We start from the raw sequence: 18,455 nt of genomic DNA, 5'->3' as shown, positions 1-18,455 counted from the left end.
CTATGGTGTTGTGGATGGGGAACATGGGGATGGCGGATGGCCCTAAGCAGCTGCCTGTGCTGCCAAAGGTTGCATGTTTGAATCCAGTGATATAATGTTTTTTATTTATTTTTGTTTTAAGCCTATTCCAAATGTTAAACCATTACCTTAACTATTTAGAGTTAATGCCTAACCTTAAGCATCTGGCTCTGGTGCAGAAGGTTGAATGTCTGAATCCAGCTTAAGTTAACCTTAAACACAAACTTCGAAATTTTACGTTTGAGAAACATGAATGAATGTCTAATCCTGATGTGAAACTATGAGAGCTAGTTGAACATGAGATACAGTAGACCACACTGCTAAAAAGCCTAGAGGGGAAAGCAGACATTGAACATTCACATGCACCACGGCCGTGTTTATTATGCACCAAACAGAAGAAAATAAGCTGAAACAGGGAGGCACTACCAGGACTCCAAAAAGAAACTTACATTTTAATTTGAATGCTGCAAATTGTTTAAAAGGTTTTGATACAATATGCCTTAAAGAACACAACCTAGGTTGTCTTTGCAAATCTGATAAGGCTGGAAACCAGGACCCCTAGTTAACCATCTTTATTCTTCACTGTAAAACGTATGACATACAGTACCAGTCAAAAGTTTGAACACACCCACTAATTCCAGGGTTTATCTTTATTTTTATTATTTTCTAATTTTAGAATAATAGTGAAGACATCAAAATTATGAAATACCACATGTGGAATCATGTAGTAACCAAACAAGTGTTAAACAAATAAAAATGTATTTTATAGTTGAGATTCTTCAAGGTAGCCACCCTTTGCCTTGATGACAGCTTTTTACACTCTTGGCATTCTCTCAACCAGCTTCATGAGGTAGTCACCTGGACTGTTTTTGAAGTAACAGGTGTGCCTTGTTAAAAGTTAATTTATGGAATGTCTTTCCTTCTTAATGTTTGAGCCAATCAGTTGGGTGTGAAAAGGTAGCAGTGGTATACAGAAGTTAGGTCCTATTTAGTAAAAGACCAAGTCCATATCATGGCAAAAACAGTTCAAATAAGCAAAGACAGCAAGCTTTAACTAGCATTACAAACCGATTATCATAGCTAGCTAAGGTTAACCAAATAGGTTCAATATTAGCTAACAAGCCAGCCATCTAACATCAGCTGGCTAGCTAACAGCAAGCTTTAACTAGCAATACAAACCGATTGTTATAGCTAGCTAAAGTTAACCAAATAGGTTCAATGTTAGCTAGTTAGCCATCTAACATTAGGCTATAACTAGCCATGCAAAATGGCATTCTGAGAAAACATCCCTAACCTTACACACTATTTATACATAAAAGTTAAATGTTAGCTAGCAAGACAGCCATCTAACCTCTGCTAACGTTACCTACAGTGGCTTGCGAAAGCATTCACCCCCTTGGCATTTTTCCTATTTTGTTGCCTTACAACCTGGAATTAAAATATTTTTTTTGGGGGGGGGGAGTTGTATCATTTGATTTATACAACATGACTACCACTTTGAAGATGCAAAATATTTTGTATTGTCAAACAAACAAGAAATAAGATAAAAATAAACAAAAAAACTTGATTGTGCATAACTATTCACACCCCCAAAGTCAATACTATGAAGAGACAACTTTTGCAGCAATTACAGCTGCAAGTGTCTTGGGGTATGTCTCTATAAGCTTGGCACATCTAGCCACTGGGATTTTTGCTCATTCTTCAAGGCAAAACTGCTCCAGCTGCTTCAAGTTGGATGGGTTCCGCTGGTGCACAGCAATCTTTAAGTACCACTGAATCTCAATTAGATTGAGGTCTGGGCTTTGACTAGGCCATTCCAATACATTTAAATTTCCCCTTAAACCACTCGTGTTGCTTCAGCAGTATGCTTAAGGTCATTGTGCTGCAGGAAGGTGAACCTCCGTACCAGTCTCAAATCTCTGGAATACTGAAACAGGTTTCCCTGAAGAATTTCTTTGTATTTAGCGCCATCCATCATTCCTTCAATTCTGACCAGTTTCCCAGTCCCTGACGATAAAAAACATCCCCAAAGCATGATGCTGCCACCAGCATGATTCACTGTGGGGATGGTGTTCCCGGGGTGATGGGATGTGTTGTGTTTGCGCCAGACATAGCATTTTCCTTGATGGCCAAAAAGTTCAATTTTAGTCTCATCTGACCAGAGTACTTTCTTCCATATGTTTGGGGAGTCTCCCATATGCCTTGTGGCAAACACCAAGCATGTTTACTTAATTTGTTCTTTAAAACAATGGCTTTTCTTCTGGCCACTCTTCGGTAAAGCCCAGCTCTGTGGAATGTACAGCTTAAAGTGGTCCTTTGGACAGGTACTTCAATCTCCTCTGTGGAGCTTTGCAGCTCCTTCAGAGTTATCTTTGGTCTCTTTCTTGCCTCACTGATTAATGCCCTCCTTGCCTGGTCTGTGAGTTTTGGTGGCTGGCCCTCTCTTTGCAGGTTTGTTGTGGTGCCATATTCTTTCCATTTTTTAATAATGGATTTGATGGTGCTCCGTCGGATGTTCAAAGTTTTGGTTATTTTTTTATAACCCAACCCTGATCTGTACTTCTCCACAACTTTGTCCCTGACCTGTTTGGAGAGCTCCTTGGTCTTCATATTGCCGCTTGCTTGGTGGTGCCCCTTGCTTAGTGGTGTTGCAGACTCTGGGGCCTTTCAGAACAGGTTTATATATACTGAGATCATGTGACACTTAAATAAAGTTCACTTGTGTGCAATCTAACTAATTATGTGACTTCTGAAGGTAATTGGTTGCACCAGATCTTATTTAGGTGCTTCATAGCAAAGGGGTGAATAGATATGCACGCATCACTTTTCCGTTTTAAGTAATTTTTTTCATTTCAGTTCACCAATTTGGACTATTTTGTGTATGTCCATTACATGAAATCCAAATAAAAATCCAATTAAATTACAGGTTGTAATGCAAAGAAAAAACGTCAACGGGGATGAATACATTTGCAAGACACTGTAGCTAACTACAAGCTTTAACATGGAGTCTTTTGTTTAGACATGTAACATTAACGTTAGCTAGCTAAAACATGAACTAAAATCCTAATTCATAGAGTAACATTACTAGCAATACAAACCGATTGTCATAGCTAGCTAAAGTTAACCAAATAGGTTCAATGTTAGCTAGCAAGCCAGCTATCGACCTCCAGCTGGCTAGCTAACAGCAAGCATTTAACTTGCAATGAAAATAACTTTGACAAAATTTGAAACGTATAATATCTGAAACTGTAGACTGCAAACCCCTTTATTACATTTTCAGAGTCAGAGAGAGTCAGCATGGCTTGATCTTCCTCCAGAAATTAGTCCATCAACTTTTTCCCACTGACCTTTGTCGATAGCGCCTGATAAATTCAGGGCAGCAATGTTATTGAGTGCAGTAGCAACATGTCTGCAGTTCTCCATGGCTAACATTATATATTTCGGAAAAACTATAGTAGAAATGATTATCTAAGCATAACGAGCAGCTCATTTTATAGACACAAGATGCTACACCGCAGACCAATCCTAACTCATCTCTCGGCAAGTCGCAGCCCACTCATTATCTCAGCCAATCATGGCTAGTGGGAAGGTTGCTGAGCTTTTTCTGTTGCTAAACCAACTAGGCTTGTAATTTTAACAATTGTATTTGTATTTACAGATGGCATACAAGTTTTTATTAAGGCACATGAAAGTTCACATGTTCGAGAAGTCATTTCTGCCAAAAAACGCAATTTGCTAAAGAAATATTGATTTCGTTCAAACGGCTCTCCTGTGAAGTCGTGACTTGTGACATATGCCTAGTTTCCTGAATCAGGTCACATTTTTGCAAATTGTTGAGATGGAATGTTATTAAATCTTCAACCAAAACCTAATATAAAGGGAACCTGAGTGAACAAATAACACAATGTGGATACTTCTTTCATATATTTAATAAACAAAAGGTATGCAACACCCAATGCCCCTGTGTGAAAAAGTAATTGCCCCCTTACACTCAATAACTGGTTGTGCCACCTCCAGCTGCAACCAAATGCTTCCCGTAGTTGTTGGTCAGTCTCTCACATTGCTGTGGAGGAATTTTGTCACACTCGTTCATGCAGAACTACTTTAACTAATCGACATTTGTGGGTTTTTGAGCATGAAATGCTCATTTCAGGTCCTGCCACAACATATTAATGAGGTTTAGGTCTGGACTTTTACGAGGCCATTCCAAAACGTCACATTTGTTGTTTTTCAACCATTCTGATGTCTTGCTGCATGACCAGATGTGAAGCTACGACAAGGCCAGGCCGGGCAGAGTCCCTGCCAGATTGAACACTGGTTTACCCAATCAGGATGGCTTAAAATATATTTCAAAAAATGAATTGTTGTTTGTGTTGTCTCCTGACTAATCACAAATGTTGAAAAATGCAGTAGGATGTGCCAAGGATCTCATTTGTTAATTTATTATTTGTTATATTAATTACATCGTAACCCCCCACCTCCCCTACACACGTACTAACTAGATAACTGTGGGCACATTTTTGGACCCAAGTTATGGCAAAACAAAGTTCACTTGTGCTTTTTCAAAAAGTCACGGACGGAGGATGAAGACACAACACCTGGTCCACTACCTCCATCGGCCGAGCCCAATCGATCAGAGTCATCGTCAGCCCATGAGGAGGTTAGCATGGCCACTGCTGCCTCGTCATGGTGAGCATGTCTTCACGAGTCCACCTGCGAATTTGTCTGCAGTTGATGAACCACCTACACAACCAAAAATGTGAGCGTTTCCCAAAGGTGTGTTTTATTGGCTGGAATACAGTTCGACAAGGGACTCTGTTTTCTGTTAAATGTGTAGACATTTCCTCAACACCACTATGGATGGCTCATATGTTAGAGACGGATATAAGGATTGGATACACCTTTGCGAGGCATCCTTCAAGGCTACAGTGCAAGCCAATCAAAGTCGGGGTATTGTTTTAAATCAACTTAACCGTGACTTAATTTATAGAGAGGAATTGTGATCACGTCATAGTGGTTCAGGACATTGTTGTGGTATGTGCTTAACAGGACATAGCACTACGTGGACATAGGGAGAGTAAAGAGGCGCTTAATAAGGGCAACTTTTTGGAAATATTTAAATTCATATTCAAATATTATCCTAAAATTCTAAACCGACAAGAGCAGATGTCCAAAAATGCTAGACTCATCATCCTGGACATACAGCTGACTGAGCTGCACACCTGGTTCCAGGAGGATCCATATGGGATAATGAGAGCAGTAGAGGCTTGTCTGCCAGGGTTTAGGACTTTTGCAATGAAAGAATCACTGCTGGCCCCATGTGAACACTTTCATATCTCTGTTGAGGATGCTGCATTTGGTTATTCAAAGTGAGCTATTCATTTCATACCCGTCGTACAGTTCAATATATAGGCCTGAAGTGTTTATATTGTATTGTGTGTGACTATTTCATATGGCAAAAAGTGTGCACTTTTGGTCTTAATGAAAACACTTTCATGGCTTCCTTGTGAAATAGAGCGATAAGCTTCTTGCACACATTACAATTCAGTGCCGAGCTGGTGTTCGGCCGATGTGCTGACCATGGTCCTGAATCCACCTGTTGTGCCTGTACTGTAGATCGCTCCGTTGAGTGGTAATGGTCGATCTGAGCTGATAATATGTTGATTATTTCATGAGGTTTGACTGTCGGACTGTACACTTGATCCATTATCCGTATTTTGTGACAGCATAATTTTTCACATTTCATCATTGCACTTGCCTGCTGCTGTAGTTTGTTTACTGTCAGTCTCGGACAGTCAGCCTGTTATGTCAGCGGTGTTGTTGTAAGTGGTTGTGTAGTTGCGCACTTGCGCTGACTACTTGGCAAAAATTTCAGCCTTGTTTGTCACATTTATCCTCTGTTATGTTAAATGAGGCAATGTGTTTGCACAAATTTACACTTAAATATGTCGGGCAGTGTTGTAGTGGAGGTTATACGCAGGTATACCCACTTTTTTCAGTGAGCATTTCATATACTCACTTGTTCATCCCCACTTATGCTGTATCAAAGCAGTGTAGTGGAGGTATACGCCGTATACATGATGTAGTACAATAGAGAAATCATGCACAAAGTAGCCTATACAAACACAAATCACGTGAAATATTTGGCAATATGGGTGTGAAAAGTGTGAATGTGAAACCATAGCATAGGCCTATATTATTCAGCACCACAGGGAGGTAATGCAGCTTAGCAGGCGCTGGCTGAGCCTGCGGAAGTCGGATCAAAGAGTTCAGCACCAGACAGATCTGCACTCAGCTCTGTTCTCTGACTCCTGACATTCACAACGAGAGTTGTGCATTTATTCCCATGTCTCATGAGTTCCACAGTTTAGCCTAGCCTCTTTATTTTGCTTCTTGACAGAAGAGCTTTAGGGAGAGGCTATGATGTTTACAGTAGGTCAGGGCCCTGCCTCGATCCGTTAGCGATCATCATTTCCCCTATAGATAAAATTGCCTCGGCCTACAGAAATCATGTGGCAAAGACCACAGCCTAGAAAAGTTATACAAGAATAGTAATATTAGGGTAGAAATATGGAAACCATGGCGTAACCCATAAATCCCCTCTAGAAAAATACAGAGATGAATCAGCATACATTTACATTTTAGTCATTTAGCAGACGCTCATTTAGCAGAGCAATTAGGGTTAAGTGCCTTGCACAGGAGCACATCGAGAGATTTTTCACCTAGTCGGCTCGGGGATTCGAACCAGCAAGCTTTCGGTTACTGTCCCATAGTTGTTAAACTCTAGGCTAACTGCGACTAGCAGCCAAGCCTTCAGCAGCAACTAGCATCCAAGCCTTCAGCTGTTGTAAAGTGTGGGAACTCCCGTTCTCATGTAACGCACGATCACAGAGGAAATCTGTTCCTTTTCTTACCTCTGCGCTTATCTGGTCCCTTAGCCTAACATATCAGCCATAAGGGCTAGGACATTTATTTAGTTCTGGATATCATGGTGAATGTATTTCACATGACCATGATTTTAAATCATTCAGAGTAGCCTATCTGTTCCACATACAATTGTTCACCTTTCATTTAATTCGCCAGGCAGGCCATTCAGAATTATTTTGTCAAAATGTTAGTATACCCACTTCTCCATGCACCATGACTGCACCACTGATATCTGGGTATTTTTGCTGGAAAATGTTGGCCCAGTCACTTTTACATAGGCCCAGTCACATGGACATTTCTGCCTACGCCTCTGTGCATGACCAACAAGTTGACTCATGTTTTCCAAAAAAGCACCTGGAAGCACCTGGATGATCTTCAAGACTTCTGGAAGAATGTTCTAAGTCAAAAGGGAAATTTTGGGATGACATGGGTCCTGTTATGTCTGGCGAAAACCAAACACTGCATTTTACAGTAAGAACGTCAATACCAATGGTCAAGCATGGTGGTGGTAGTAGTGTGATAATTTGGGGATTCTTTGCTGCCTCAGGACCTGGATGACTTGCCATTCTTGAAGGAACCATGACTTCTGCTCTGTATCAGAAAATTCTAAAGGAGAATGTCAGGCCATCCATCTGTGACCTAAAGCTGATGCGCAGCTGGGTCATTCAGCAAGACAATGACCCAAAACACACAAGCAAGTCTACATCAGAATGTCTGAAAAACCACAAATGTAAAGTTTTGGAATGGCTTAGTCAAAGTCAGACCTAAACCCCATTGAGATGTTGTGGCAGTACCTGAAATGAGCAGTTCGTGCTCAAAAACCCACAAATGTCGATTAGTTAACGTAGTTCTGCATGGATGAGTGTGACAAAATTCCTCCACATCAATGTGAGAGACTGATCAACAACTTCAGGAAGCATTTGGTTGCAGTCATTGCAGCTAAAGGGGTCACAACCAGTTATTGAGTGTAAGGGGGCATAACTTTGTTTATAAAATAATGGAATTAATTATACAAATGTTGTGTTATTTGTTCACTCAGCTATCCCTTGATTTAATATATGTTTTGGTTGAAGATCTAATAACATTCAGTGTCAAAAATATGCAAAAATAGAGAAAATCAGAAAAGGGGCAAATGCTTTTTCACAGCACTGTAGCTACAGCTCTGCACATACACACAGGTTTCTCAATGTGTTTAACATTTTAAGATTTTAGTCATTTAGCAGACACTTTCATCCAGAGCAAAATACAATGTGTGCATTCATCTTATTTTTAAATTGTATTTTACCAAGTAAGTTGACTGAGAACACATTCTCATTTAAAGCAACAACCTGGGGAATAGTTACAGGGGAGAGGAGGGGGATGAATGAGCCAATTGTAAACTGGGGATGATTAGGTGACCGTGATGGTATGAGGGCCAGATTGGGAATTTAGCCAGGACACTGGGGTTAACACCCCTACTCTTACGATAAGTGTCATGGAATCTTTAGTGACCACAGTGAGTCAGGACACCCGTTTAATGTCCTATCCGAAAGACAGCACCCTACACAGGGCAATGTCCCAAATCCCTGCCCTGGGGCGTTGGGATATATATATATATATATATATATATATATATATATATTTATTTTTAGACTGGCCCTCCAACACCACATCCAGCAGCATCTAGTCTCCCAAACAGGGACCAACCAGGACCAACCCTGCTTACTGTAGCTTCAGAACCAAGCCAGCAGCAGGATGCAGGGTGGTATGCTGCTGGCATATAAGATACAAATATTTCTTTGAATCAACAATCTTGATCTCCAAAACGATCACTCATGCCATTACACATTGCAACTTAATAAATTAATCTTGATTAAAAAGACCTCATGTGTACAACTTTTAAATGCACACAGGTCAACTACACTGAATGTACAAAATATTAGGAAAACTTTCCTAATATTGAGTTGCACCCCTTTGCCCTCCGAACAGCCTCAATTCATCAGGGCATGGACTCTACAAGGTGTTGAAAGCATTCCACAGGAATGTAGGCCCATGTTGACTCCAATGTTTCACACAGCTATGTCAACTTGGCTGGTAGTGAATCTCTACTTTGAATAGCACATTCCATCTCATCCCACAGATACTCAATGGGATTGAGATCTGGTGACTGGGCTGGCCACTGCAGTAAGCTATATTCACTGTCAAGTTCATGGAACCATTCCTGGACAATCCTAGCCTTGTGGCATGGGGCATTATCCTGCAGAACAAATCCATTGGTAGATGAATACACCATGAAAGGATGCACCTGATAGACAATGATGTTCAGATATCATGTGGCATTCAAATGTTGCCCAATTTTATCAAGGGGACCAACGTGTGCCTTGAAAACACACCCCACACCATCACACCACCACCAGCCTGCAATGTTGACATGTGGCATGATAGATTAACATACTCATGTGGTTTTCTCCATACCCTAGTCCTCCCATCAGTGTGAAACAGCAGGAACCGGGATTCACCAAACCAGGCAATGTTTTTCCAATTCTCCAGTGTCCAGTGTTTTCGTTCCTTAGCCCACTGCAACCGCAGTTTCTTGTTTTTTGCTGAAAGAAATAGAACTCTATAAGGTCATCGGCTGCAACCCCAATCGACGAGTTGTGCATTCTTTTATGGGTTTTTGGGCACCAATATTGTACTGGCCTGTCAGTTAACTAACTGTAGCCCATCTGTTGCTCTGCACAATTCGTGTCAGCCTCCTTTGTCCTCTTTCATCAAGGACCCATTGCAACCACTGGCCTGCCGTTGGCTGGATGTCCTTTGGGTGGTGGACCATTCTTGATACACACGAGAAACTGATGAGCGTGAAAAACCCAGCAGTGTTGCAGTTCTTGACACACTCAAACCGGTGTGCCTGGCACCTACTACCATACCTCATTCAAAGGCAGTTAAATATTTTGTCTTGCCCTTTCACTCTTTGAATGACACAGAGACAATCCGTGTCTCAATTGTCTCAATGCTAAAAATTCATTTTTTAATCTGTCTCCTCCCCTTTATCTACACTGATGGAAGTGGATTTAACATGTGACATCAATAAGGGATCATAGCTTTCACCTTGAATTCACCTGGTCAGTATATGTCATGGTCAGTCAACATTCCTAATGTATATGGTCAAAGATTGGATCTGAACCTCCGGTCTTTCACCAGACAGTTGGGGGCTATACTTGAGAACACTAGATTAAGTTCAAGGTTAAGTTTAAACATCAGCAAATTAAAATTGTTGATGTAGTGTCATGTGATAGAACTCAACAATGTAGCTGGTCCCATCACATAACATGGGATACGTTCTCACTACGCTAACCTCACCAGGTTGCAGTGATTATTTCCTGTATTATTTGATTTGATTAGATTTATTGTATTATAGTGTAACGAATCTTCATCATGCCCAGCCCAAATGGGCTTATAAGACACTGTATTTGCTTTATCCAAATAAAATTATCAAACTTAAATACAGTACCAGTCAAAAGTTTGGACACACCTACTCATTCAAGGGTTTTTCTTTCATTTTAATATTTTCTACATTGTAGAACAGTAGTGAAGACATCAAAAATATGAAATAACACAAAGGAATCATGTAGTTAAACAAATTAAAATATATTTTAGATTAATCAAAGTAGCCACCGTTTGCCTTGATGACAGCTTTGCACACTCTTGGCATTCTCTCAACCAGCTTCACCTGGAATGCTTTTCCAACAGTCTTAAAGGAGTTCCCAAATATGCTGAGCACTTGTTGGCTGCTTTTTCTTCACTCTGTGGTCCAACTCATCCCAAACCACCTCAATTGGATTGAGGTCAGGTGATTGTGGAGGCCAGGTCATCTGATGCAGCACCATCACTCTCCTTCTTAGCCAAATAGCCCTTATACAACCTGAAGGTATGTTTTGGGTCATTGTCCTGTTGAAAAACAAATGATAGTCCCACTAAGAGCAAACCAGATGCGATAGCGTATCGCTGCAGAATGCTGTGGTAGCCATGCTGGTTAAGTGTGCTTTGAATTGTAAATAAATTACAGACAGTGTCACCAGCAAAGCACCTCCACACATCACACCTCCTCCTCCATGTTTCACAGTGTAAACCATACATGCGGAGATCATCCGTTCACCTACTCTGCGTCTCACAAAGGCATGGTGGTTGGAACCAAAAATGTCAAATTTGGACTCATCAGACCAAAGGACAGATTTCCACCGGTCTAAAGTCCTTTGCTCGCTAGTCTGAGTCTTCCTTTCTTGTGGCGGTCCTCATGAGAACCAGTTTCATCATTGCGCTTGATGGTTTTTGCGACTGCACTTGAAGAAACTTTCAAAGTTCTTGACATTTTCCGGATTGATTGACCTTTATGTCTTAAAGTAATGATGGACTCTTGTTTCTCTTTTCTTATTTGAGCGGTTCTTGCCATAATATGGACTTGGTATTTTACCAATTAGGGCTATCTTCTGTATACCACCCCTACCTTGTCACAACACAACTGATTGGCTCAAACGCATTAAGAAGGAAAGAAATTCCACACATACATTTTTGATTGTGGACTACAGGAAAAGGAGGACCGAGCACGCCCCCATCCTCATCATCGGGGCTGGAGTGGAGCATAGAGCTTAAAGTTCCTTGGCGTCCACATCACCAACAAACTAACATGGTCCAAGCACACTAAAACAGTTGTGAAGAGGGCACGATATCCTGGGCCGTGGAGGCGCACTGGAGACCAGGAGCGCTGAGCCGGCACAACACTGGAGACCAGGAGCGCTGAGCCGGCACAACCCGTCCTGGCTGGATGCTCACGGCAAGTGCGAGGAGCTGGCACAGAACGCACCGGGCTGTGGATGCGCACTCGAGACACATTGCGTATCTCCGCAAAGCATGGTATCTGAACCGTGACCAACTCGTCATCGTAATTACAGGGAGTTGGTTCTTGTTCCCACCTTTGCTCCGCTCGCCAACCCGTGTTCCCCCCCAAAAATTTTTTTGAGGCTGCCTCTCGGGTTTCCGTCGTCTCCTTGATTCCTGGTCTTGTCGCCGTTCCTCTCTTGCTGTCTCCGTCTGCTCCCATGGAAGGCGATCCATTCCAGCCTGGATCTCTTCCCACGTTCAGGATCCCTTTCCGTCCAAGATATCCTCCCATGTCCAGGATGTCTGCTCCTCCTGGCCACGCTGCTTGGTCCGTTTGTGGTGGGATCTTCTGTTACGATCGTTGTTGGAATGAGATCATGGTGCAGCGTGGTAAGCGTACATCTTACTTTTATTTGATGAACACCGACAAAACAAAGAAAATACAAAACGAACATAAAGTTCTGCAGGCTTCACTGCAGCTATACAAAAACAAGATCCCACAATCACAGGTGTGAAAAAGGGCTGCCTAAGTATGATCCCCAATCAGAGACAACTATAAACAGCTGCCTCTGATTGGGAACCATACTAGGCCAACAAAGAAATAGAAACATAGATATGCCCACCCAAGTCACACCCTGACCTAACAGAATAGAGAATAAAAAAGGCTCTCTAAGGTCAGGGCGTGACAACGTAGAAGTCACCTGAGTCTCTGATCTCTTTACTGGAGCTTGTATAACTTAATGTACAACGCACATTCAGCTTGTCAGTATGTCTATATGGTAGAGTCGGTTTCCATTCTCATGAGGAATGTAAATAGCATTATAAATCAGGATAGGTAGTAACTGTATATATATGCTCAATTAAATAATATAATTAAAGTTATAACATTTATCAACACAATTTTAACAGTACATGACATACATAATACGTCTGTTGTTCACTGCAACAATATCAGTAGCTTGTCTCAAATATAGCATGAAGCAAAAAGTGTTACAACACATGTGCTAGTACCACTTTATATAATATTTCTTACGATCTGTGTTTGTATTTAGCGTGTGACTGTCAAATCTCAGATGGACAAAAATAACACAGGTGGGCGGGGTCAGACGTGGACGGAGTCAAACTTTTGACTCCGCCCACTTTGAGCCCGGCCACGAACTGCATACTGCAACAACAACAAAAATGATGGACGGGGTCAAACGTTTGACTCCGCTCACATTGAGCCCCACCCCGAACTGCACACTGCAGTCAGGGGTACTTGAAATAGCCCAGCACTGTAGCCTACTCCCGACCGTCAAGCTGTGCTGCAGTACGCTGCAACTTTTAAAGGACAAACCACTGTACGGGCGTAAAGGTACAGAGTCAATGTACAGAGGCACAGGTTGATCAAGGTAATTGAGGTATTATGCACACGAAGGTAGACGTAAAGTGACAATGCATGGAGAATAACAGAGAGTGGCAGCAGCACAAGAGTCTTATGTCTTGGGGGTAGAAGCTGTTAAGAAGCCTTTTGGACACACAGTTGAAGTCGGATGTTTACATACACTTAGGTTGGAGTCACAAACTCAAACACTACACACATTTCTTGTTAACAAACTATAGTTTTGGAAAGTCAGATAGGACATCTACTTTGTGCATGACACAATAACTTTTTCTGGAAAATTCCAGAAAATGATGTCATGGCTTTAGAAGCTTCTGATAGGCTAATTGACATCATTTGAGTCAATTGGAGGTGTACCTGTGGATGTATTTCAAGGCCTACCGTCAAACTCAGTGCCTCTTTGCTTGACATCATGGGAAAATCAAAAGAAATCAGCCAAGACCTCAGAAAAAAATTATAGACCTCCAAATTGGTGGAGCTCTACAAATCTGGTTCATCCTTGGGAGCAATTTCCAAATGCCTGAAGGTACCACGTTCATCTGTACAAACCATAGTACGCAAGTATAAACACCATAGGACCACGCAGCCATCATACCGCTCAGGAAGGAGACGTATTCTGTACATGGGGACAAAGATTGTACTTTTTGGAGCAATGTTCTCTAGGTCTGATGAAACAAAAATGTAACTATTTGGCCATAATGACCATTGTTATGTTTGGAGGAAAAAGGGGGAGGCTTCAAGCCGAAGAACACCATCCCAACCATGAAGCACGGGGGAGGCAGCATCATGTTGTGGGGGTGCTTTGCTGCAGGAGGGACTGGTGCACTTCACGAAATAGATGGCATCATAAGGTAAGAAAATTACGTGGACATATTGAAGTAACATCTCAAGACATCAGTCAGGAAGTAAAGCTTGGCCGCAAATGGGTCTTCCAAATGGACAATGACCCCAAGCATACTTCCAAAGTTGTGGCAAAAAGGCTTAAGGACAACAAAGTCAAAGTATTGGAGTGGCCATCACAAAGCCCTGACCTCAATCCTATAGAAAATTTGTGGGCAGAACTGAAAAAGCGTGTGCGAGCAAGGAGGCCTACAAACCTGATTCAGTTACACCAGTTCTGTCAGGAAGAATGGGCCAAAATTCACCTAAATTATTGTGTGAAGCTTGTGGAAGACTATCCGAAACGTTTGACCCAAGTAAACACTTTAAAGGCAATGCTATCAAATACTAATTGAGTGTATATAAACTTCTGACCCACTGGGAATGTGATGAAAGAAATAAAAGCTGAAATAAATCATTCTCTCTACTATTATTCTGAAATTTCACATTCTTAAAATAAAGTGGTGATCCTAACTGACTTAAAACAGGGAATTTTTACTAGGATTAAATGTCAGGAATTGTGAAAAACTGAGTTTAAATGTATTTGGCTAAGGTGTATGTAAACTTCCAACTTTGTTCCTTTTGTGCATGTGGGAAAGGGCAGTGTGGAGTGCAATAGAGATTGCATCATCTGCGGATCTGTTGGGGAGGTATGCAAATTGGAGTGGCTCTCCCTTTGTAGTCCGTAATAGTTTGAATCATACTACACAGGCTCCGACGCTCGTCGGATGTGGCAGGGCTTGCAATCTTAGTCCTGTATTGACACATTGCCTGTTATATGGTTTGTCGGAGGGCATAGTGGGATTTCTTATAAGCGTCCAGGTTAGAGTCCCACTCCTTGAGAGTGGAAGCTCTACCCTTTAGCTCAGTTCGGATGTTGACTGTAATCCATGGCTTCTCGTTGGGGTATGTATGGTCACCATGGGGTCGACGTCATTGATGCACTTATTGATAAAGCCAATGTATGGTCATATTTGCCAAATGGAGGGCGAGGGAGAGCTTTGTACGCATCTCTGTGTGTGTAGTAAAGGTGGTATAGAGTTTTTTTTGCCTCTGGTTGCACATGTAACATACTGGAAGAAATTAGGTAAAATGGATTTAAGTTTCCCTACATTAAAGTCCCCGGCTACTAGGAGCACCGCCTCTGGATGAGCATTTTCTTGTTTGCTTATGGCCTTATACAGCTCGTTGAGTCCCGTCTTAGTGCCAGAATCGGTAAGTGGTGGTAAATAGATAGCTACGTAAAATATAAATGAATACTCTCTTGGTAAGTAGTGTGATCTACTGGCGAGCAAAACCTTGAGACTTCCTTAATATTAGATTTCGTGCACCAGCATTATTTACAAATAGACAAAGACCACCACGTCTTACCGGAGGCAACTGTTCTATGTTGCTGATGGACCAAAAACCCAGCCAGCTATGTTATCCATGTCGTCGTTCAGCTACAACTCAGAGAAACATAAGATATTACAGTTTTTATGTCCCGTTGGTAGGATAATCTTGATCGGAGCTCATCCATTTTATCCAATGATTGCACGTTGGCTAATAGGACTGATGGGACTCACTCGCTGTTGGATCCTACTCACTCACTGTTGGATCCTTACAAGGCACTTCGACCTACGTCCCCGATATCTTCATCTCTTCTTCATGCGAATGACGGGGATTTGGGACTTGTTGGGTGTCTTAAGTAAATCCTTTGTGACCGACTCGTTAAAGAAAAAGTATTTGTCCAGTACCAGATGAGTAATCGCTGTCATGATATGCAAAACTCCTTTCAGGCATAAGAGACGATGGCAGAAACATTATATACAAAATAAGTTACAAATAATGTGAAAAAACAGACACAATAGCACAATTGGTTAGGAGCCTGTAAAACGGCAGCCATCTCCTCCGGCGCCATCTTGCATCCATAACAATGAACTAATGACGTGCGATTTCACTTGGCATAGAACATGTGCTCTCTCGTCAGGACACTGTTGTTTAGAAGAGCTAGCCAACAACACAGCTAACACAATCACTTCAAACGGAAGCTGGAAAGACTGCAAACTAGCTGCATTGCATTTAGTTGTACCTGTTTTCTATTGACATTTCTTTGTACAGTGCGTTTCTACATTTTGCTACATTACAGCCTTATTCTAAAATGTATTAAATAGTTTTTTTCCATCATCAATCTACACACCATACCCCATAATGACAAAGTGAAAACAGGTTTTTAGAAATGTTGGCAAAAAAAAAAATATATATGCTATTTACATAAGTATTCAGACCCTTCGCTATAAGAATTGAAATTGAGCTCAGGTGCATCCTGTTTCCATTGATCATCCTTGAGATGTTTCTACAATTTCATTGGAGACGACCTGTGGAAAATTCAAATAATTGGACATGATTTGGAAAGGCACACACCTGCCTATATAAGGTCCCACAGTTGACAGGGCATGTAAGCACAAAAACCAAGCCATGAGGTTGAAGGAATTGGAGCTCAGAGACAGGATTGTGTCAAGGCACAGATCTGGGGAAGGATACCAAAACATTTCCGCAGAACTGAAAGTCCCCAAGAACACAGTGGCCTCCATCATTCTTACATGGAAGAAATTTGGAACCAACAAAACTCTTCGTAGAGCTGGCCGTCTGGCCAAACTGAGCAATCGGGGGAAAGGACCATGGTCAAGGAGGTGACCAAGAACCCGATGGTCACTCTGACAGAGCTCCAGAGTTCCTCTGTGGAGATGGGAGAACCTTCCAGAAGGACAACAATATCTGCAGCACTCCACCAATCAGGCCTTGATGGTAGAGTTGCCAAATGGAAGCCACTCCTCTGTAAAAGGCAACTGACAGCCTGCTTTGAGGTTGCCAAAAGGCACCTAAAGGACTCTCAGACCATGATAAACAAGATTCTCTGGTCTGATGAAACCAAGATTGAACTCTTTAGCTTGAAATCCAAGCATCACGTCTGGAGGAAACCTGACACCATCCCTATGGTGAAGCATGGTGGCAGCATCATGCTGTGGGGATGTTTTTCAGAGGCAGGGACTGGGAGATTAGTCAGGGTTGAGGGAAAGATGAACGGAGCAAAGTACAGAGAGGTCCTTGATGAAAACCTGCTCCCGTGCGCTCTTGACCTCAGACTGGGGCAAAGGTTCACCTTCCAACAGGACAACGACCCTAAGCACACAGCCAAGTCAACGCAGGAGTGGCTTTGGGACAAGTCTCTGAATGTCCTTGAGTGTCCCAGCCAGAGCCCGGACTTGAACCCGATCGAACATCTCTGGAGAGACCTGAAAATAGCAGTGCAGCAACGCTCCCAATCCAACTGGCCAGAGCTTGAGAGGATCTGCAGAGAAGAATGGGAGAAACTCCCCAAATACAGGTGTGCCAAGCTTGTTGCATCATACCCAAGAAGACTCGAGGCTGTAATCGCTGTCAAAGGTGCTTCAACAAAGTCCTGAGTAACGGGTCTGAATACTTTTCAGTTTCAGTTTCTTATTTTTAACACATTTGCAAAAATGTCTAAAAACCTGTTTTTGTTTGTCATTATGGAGTATTGTGTGTAGATTGACGAGGGGAAAAAACAATTCAATCAATTTTAGAATAAGGCTGTAATGTAACAAAATGTGGAAAAGGCAAGCGGTCTGAATACTTTCCAAATGCACTGTATATATCATTAAATTATGCTTATTATTCGACTGACTGAGAAAAGCTGCCTGCCTGTCTGTCTTGTCCCGACTCCGGACCCCTACACGTTCATTACTATATGACAGCTGGAGATCGAATTTCAAAATATATATGTTTTTGCCATTATGCCATCCAATTGCTCGTCTAAAAAAAAATGGGAAATAATGTCTAGATGCTTTTTACAGTAGAGATCCTGTTTATAAATTGTTTGGCTGGGCTGATAAGACAGTGGATTGCGCAGTGAGATGGAACAGAGTGAACATTAACTTCAACATCATAGCTTTAGCCAGTGGTAAATTATGGAATAGACACCAATCAGCGTCTAGGATTAGACCCACCTGTTGTATAAATTGGATTAAGTCAGGAGTGTGTCCCAAAGTTGACGGGTTTATTGATCCCTTTGCCTCTCTCTGGAAGTCACCCTCTGAGATTTGTCAGCAACACTCCACATGTTTGCCTTCAATTCCCTTGATATCTGAGATTGTGCGTCTCCCCAGTCAGCCAAACATATGGCTCATGTCAGCTGTGACTTGCCTAAGCAGCCCTGAAATCTGACAAGTGGTTCCCCAAACGGTTCACTGTTCCAAGTCGCTAAATTGCTGACTGCACTGTAGCCACCACTCAATGGGATGGAGGAACCGAAGCATCCTGTGCTAATCAGCTACCATTCACTCTGTTAGCTCACTGCCTAGTGCTAGCTTGGTAAATACCTGCTTAT

General features: G+C 41.9%; 1 protein-coding gene across 1 annotated transcript in view; it reads right to left on the bottom strand.

Annotated features, from left to right (window-relative positions):
* The window catches only part of LOC115160617 (tomoregulin-2), a 174,216-nt gene that overhangs the window by 87,162 nt on the left and 68,599 nt on the right, over positions 1-18,455 (bottom strand). The window lies entirely within an intron of this gene.

The sequence above is a fragment of the Salmo trutta genome, chromosome 24, assembly GCF_901001165.1.
Source record: "Salmo trutta chromosome 24, fSalTru1.1, whole genome shotgun sequence".
NCBI lineage: Eukaryota > Metazoa > Chordata > Actinopteri > Salmoniformes > Salmonidae > Salmo > Salmo trutta.
Note: the sequence above shows the minus strand (reverse complement) of the source record. Positions and strands in the feature narration are given on the sequence as shown.